The following is a 6,276-nucleotide window of genomic DNA, read 5'->3' on the forward strand; positions in this document are numbered from 1 at the left end:
CTTACTAACATTTTCTTAAAGAAAATGGAACTTTTAGAGGTTAATTTTTTTTAAAAACCCAGAGCCCTAATGCCAGTATAACAAGTATGCTAGCAAACAATTGACTCCATGGAAACACTAACACTTATCATGGCTGAATCAAAACAACTTAACATTGTCTGGGTAATTACAGTCCTGAACATGGCATCACATCAGACTGTCTCAAATAAGTCACTCAGTGTCTCATTGTAGTCACTTGATGTGTCTTTGTGGTCGCTTTGGGTCTTTATTTAGTCACTTGATGCATTTTGTAGCCTTTTTTATGTCTTTGTAGCCACTCTGTCTCTTTGTAGTCACTTGATGTATCTTTGTAGTCACCTTTTGTCTCTATTTATTCACTTATTACAATTCTGTAGCCTTTTTTGTCTCTTTGTAGTCATTTGATGCATCTTTGTAGTTGCTTTTTTGTCTCTATTTACTCACTTACTACATTTCTGTAGCTTGTTTTGTCTCTTTGTGGTCACTCTGTCTCTTTGTAGGAACCCTGCACCTCTTTACTTCCTTTATATCACTTTATATCTCTGAGTATTTATTTTATCTCTTTATATCCACTTGTTGCATCTTTGTGGCTTCATACCTCTATGTAGTCCCTTCAACACTTTGCAGTGACTTTATCTCTTTGGAGTCATTCAAAGCATCCATTGAGTCCCTGTATGTTTCTTTGTGGTCAATCTGTGCCTCTTTGTAGCATCTCTGTGTGTTTTTGTGTATCACTACAGATCCACAGTGACATTGCTAAAGGATCAGAGCACACCAAACAGAATATTACAGAAAACCACCCAATAAGGCCTGCGATTCTGCTTCCACTTTCTCCTTCCAGCTACAGCTGTAAGCAGCTTTGGAACTGTGTTTTGTTACTGTGTTTAAATTAAGTGTTCCTGTAGCCTCATAATGCTCTCAAATTTAAAATCAACAAACACAAATGCTGGATTTGGTTGGATGAAATTGACACTAAAAGACACATCTGAGACATCCCTACTTGTGACTGAGCTCTGCGAGTCTCCAGCGGGTACAGGCCCAGAAGCCCACCCCCAGCCCTGTAGACCAGCTCGGTGATGCATCCATACTTTAATACTCACTCTCTCCTTCTACTTTCTCCGGGTTTCTGCTCCACACTATCTGCTTCATGTCATGCCTTATCTGGAACGTTCTCCTCTCGGGCCGCTGGGACTTCTTCTGGTAGAAGATGGTCATCACTGTGCCCATCTCCAGGCTGTGGAGGATGCGGGGACCTGCCTCTGTCCAGTCCAGCATCCTGCAGGCCATGAGTGGACCGGCAGCACCACCGGCAGCTTCCTCAGCACAGCCATTGAGGCAGCCGCTGAATCTGGCTGCACACATCTTCACTGCATAGCTCCGAGGAAACCCTGCAGGATTACTAATCTGTGGTGCTTTCTTAAACAGGATCCTTCAGTCACCTACTGAATGCACCAAGGGCCGCAGCTATCCAGCATGTCCAAAGGAGGAGGGAGCCAAAGTGTACCAGTCACAGCCAGCCAGTGTGATTAAAACAAGTTCACAATAAAAAAGAGGCTAAAAGGCATCGCTCAGCAGCCGCAGAGCTGAAGCACTGGAACGTCTGAGATGTGAATTATCCTCTGCTGCTCTGGAGGGGGAGTGGATCCCTGTGTTATCCTTTCCAGATGCTTCTGGCAGCGCACCAGTAAAATCCGTTCGGGGTGAGTTCTCATCCCCGCTGGACTCGGGTTTCCACCCCGGATAGTGCTTCAGTCCACGACGGCACAAGGCTGCACGGTCCGGCTTTAAATCCCGCTCGGAGCTCCGCCGCGGTGCCGCTGCACTGTACTGCTGCCGGGGCGGTAAACAAGATGTGCTTCTCCCGTTCCTGGCTTTGGCACAATCAAGTCAGTACGAGCGACAAACACGCCGAGTTATGTAATGACGAGTCGGACAAATACCCGGAGGAGGGTGCAGCAGGGCGGCCAGCGGCGGGGCGGCTTCACCGACGCGGATGGGAGAGCGGCCGCGGCGACAACCGTGTGCGCTCCCATCCGCCGAAGCATTCTGCTCTCCGCTCACTCCCCGCCGCTCCTCTCCGGACACCGGACGACAGGATGCATTACCCGAAGCAGACACCCGGTTTGGAGAGCTGAGGCTTGCGGGGTTGAGGCGTTAATTGGCCCGGTTGCTCCTCGCCGCTCCTCGGCCGGGATCTGAGTCTGCGTCCCCTCGGCTCCACCGACACAGGTCTGGAGAGGAAATTAGGGCTAGCAGACCGGAAAAGCTTGATCAGATGTTTTTTCTTTTTTCCTTTCCGTGCTGCCTGGAGTGGACGTGAGGGAGGATGAGGGGAGAGGAGGCAGAGAGCAGAGCGACCTCCGCGGGCCTCCAGGAGATCTGCAGGCGGCTCTACGGGAGGAGGGGTCTCCTTCTGGCGTCATAATACCGTGGAGCGGGTTATTGGAGATGTCAGGGGGTCAAGTGGGGTTCAAACTGCATAGGTAAACCACATGTCAAGCTGCCATCAGCTGCAGCAGTAAATCCATCCTGACACCGGAGACCCAGTCTGAGAGGAAAAGGCTTCTTTTCTCTTTCAGTGCAGAAGAATCATTTTAAACAAGCGCTAATGATAACTAATGCAATTATTTGCAGATGAGGATTACATGCAGTTTAGAATATGTAATATGCATTGCAAATAAACAAACCAGTAACTGACATCTCATCAAGTCCTAAGTTTTTAAAGCATCAGAAAAATGATAAATGCAGTAAAATAGTTCAATATTACACTTTTGTACTGTAACAGTTAAAACTTTCTACAATAAAGTGGTTCAGTTGTTTTTCTTTATATTTTTGAAAACTATTTTCTACAGTCAAATGAAATTACATAGTAAGGGAAAAACTGTGAAATTCAACCAAAACATCAAGGATCAAGAATATTTCTTGTCATTGCATATCTACAACGAAACTTTGTTGACACTCCAAAAACAATACAACAAACAGCTTTTATAGTATTAAAAAAATAAAAATAAGTATTTACAATAAATAAATATGTTTCAATTTATGCAGTAATTTTTATGTACATTTGTATATATTTTTCCTCCAAGGAGGCAGAGTTATGTGACTATCTGCATATGTTTGTCTGTCTGTCTGTTTGTCTGTTAGCAACATTACTCAAAAATGGACTAACGCATTTGTATGAAATTGTCAGGGAAGGTCAGAAATGACACAAGGACCAAGTGATTAGATTTTGACAGTGATGCGGCTTATAGTCTGGATCCACAGATTTGTTAAAGATTTCTGTATCATTGCGAGATAGCCACAGCATCACTGTAACCATGACAACAAGTGAACGCTACATCAGCTGCCTGCTGATGATCACATGATTGTGATCCTACTACAAATCCACCACTGCAGACTAACTGGGACTTATTCCTAGGAAATGACACAACAACTGAGTAGCCTTGTCAGAGGACTGCGCTCTCTGAGTGCTTGTCTTGTTTAAATCTTTTTTTCTTACCAACTTCAGGTCAGCTCAGTATCTATGTGTTTTTGTGACACCTGGGATCATTTAAGTAAAAAAATGAAACCTGTCTGCAAAGTCAACTGGTGGAGGTTCTGCGCTCTGACAGATCCATCAGTTGTGTTGTGTTGAGGCTCCTGCAGTTATTCTTATTATGGCAACAAACACTCAGTTAAGTAAAGAGAAACAACAGTCCATCATTCCTTAAAGACATGAAGGTCTATAAGATCAGAACATTTTTTTAGGAAAGCGTCTATAAAAGCATCTATGTCTATGAGGAAACTCTCTCATGATGATCACCCCATGAGATGAAGACTAAGAGCTCAATCTGCTGCTGAGGAGAAGTTAATCAGAATTAGCATCAGAAATCAGCTATTAACAGCAGCTCAGGTTACAGCCCACATCAGCACAAAAACATGTAAAATGTTAAATAGGAAACGCATTTCAATTAAATTTTGTGCTGGAGTATATGCTAGCCTGGATGTAGAGACCAATAATGTAATTTTCAGTGCAAATGTATATTAGTTTCAAATATCAGTTACCAGTCCAAATGATTCCTAATAACTGATCATTATTGGCCCTGAGAGCAGATTGGTTGACCTCTGCTGTCAATACCAGCTGTTGGGAGGAAACTGTGTGAATCAGTCTTTCATGGTGGAACTGAGAAGTACAAGAGAAATGTGGACCAAGGAACACAAGGAATAGACAGCAGATCAGCCCTAATTTAAGTATTTTGGTTCCAGCTGTTTGTGTCTTTGAATGGTTTCTGCATGTGTGGTTCCCACCATGAAGCATGGAGGAGGAGCTCTGATGGTGTGGGGGTGCTTTACTGGAAATAAAGTTGGATATTTCTCTTAAGAATTGAAGGTATATTAACCAGCATGGCTACTACAGCTTCCTGCAGAGACACATCATCATTTCTGGTTTAAGCTCAGTGGGATCAGAATTTGCTTTTCAACAGGACAACAATCCAAAACACCTTCAAGCTCTGTTAGGGCTGTTTGACCAGACCTCAATATTTATCCGCCTGAACCCAGCTAAGATAGTCTGGGATGAGTTGGAGCACAGAGTGAAGGAAAAGCAGCCAACAAGTGCTCAGCATATGCGGGAATTACTTCAAGACTGCTAGAAAAACTCCACGTGACGACCTCATAATGCTGCTTCGAGGATGAAGAGTGTGTGAGGATCTGATCAAAGCAAAAGGAGGAAACTTTAATATAATCTAAATTGCTATGTCTACACTTCTTCGGTTTCTGAACTTCATTTGTGTTATCTGTACTAGTATCGAGCACACTGATCAGCCACAGCAATAATACCATCAGTCTAATAGTGTACTGCTACAACAGGCTGAGCTGTGGTATCAGGGCACCAATACGTCAGCAGCAGATTCTTGAAGTCCTGGAAGTTGGGAGGTCGGGCTGCACAGTGACTCGGTGGTTAGTACTGTTGCCTTGCAGTTAGAAGATCCCCAGTTTGTGTCTCATCCTTTCTGCATGGAGTTTGCATGTTCTCCCTGCGCATGCGTGGATTCTCTCCAGGTTCTCCGGCTTCCTCCCACAGTCCAAAAACATTCTAAGGCTAAATGGTGATTCTAAATTGTCCGTAGGTGTGAATGTCAGTGTGATCGTTTGTCTATTCCTGTGATAGACTGGTGCCCTGTCCAGAGTGTCCTCTGTCTTCACCGTAAGTCAGCTGGGATAGACTCCAGCCCCCTATGACCCTAATGAGGATTAAGTGGTGTCTAGATAATGGATGGATGGAAGTTGGGACATAGGATTTCCATAGGTCAGACTTGTTCATCCAGTACATCCCACACATGCTCGATTGGATTGAGATCTTGGAAATTTTAATGATTTATTTATTACCTTTATTTAACCGTGTTTTTCACATTGAAATCCAAGATCTCTTATGAGAGACATGGCCAAGAATGGCAGTACATACAGTTAAAAACAACGGTTTTAACACACAATTACATTTAAAAATAGACATACAAAATACAAATAATTAATTTTACAAGATTAGTTAAAACAAAACATTTGCTCTTAATAAACTATTTGCACTCCAGAAGCCTGGATATGACTGGATTGATCATAGCCTTAAATGCATTCAGAGATACCAGACTTTGGAGTTTGAGCTCTGACTTCAAAATAAATTTGGAGGTCAAGTCAACACTTTGACCTCTTTGTTCCTCAAACCACTCTTGAATCATTTTTGCAGTGTGACAGGGAGCATTATCCTGCTGAAATAGGCCTCTATCATCAGGGAATACTGTTGACATGAAGGGGTGTATGTGGTCTGCAACAATGTTTAGGTAGGTGGTAGGTGTAGGGCAACAACTACTGAATGCAAGGTTTCCCAGCAGAACATTGTCCAGAGTATCACGTTGGCTCCACTGACTAGCCTTCCTCTCATTTGGCATCCTGCTGCCACCTCTTCTTCGAGTAAAGGAGACATTCTGCTACTGACATGATGTTAAAGAACATTTTTATGATCAATCACCAGTCCCAGCTCTTCCATTTGCTCCACAGTCCAGTTCTGAAACCCACATGCCCAATGCAGACGGTGTACAGGGTTGTTTCTACACAGTGTATTTGTGTTTATGACTCCTTTCTATTATAGCTAACTTTAAGGTTTTCTGCAGTTAGAGTGTCAGTAGCTCCTCTGTTGGACCACGTGGACCAGCATTCATTCCCCAAGTGCATCAATAAACCTGGGTTCCCATGGCCCATTTGCCGGTTCGCTGGTTCTTTAGTTGC

Source organism: Amphiprion ocellaris, chromosome 2 (genome assembly GCF_022539595.1).
Source record: "Amphiprion ocellaris isolate individual 3 ecotype Okinawa chromosome 2, ASM2253959v1, whole genome shotgun sequence".
Taxonomy (NCBI): Eukaryota; Metazoa; Chordata; class Actinopteri; family Pomacentridae; genus Amphiprion; species Amphiprion ocellaris.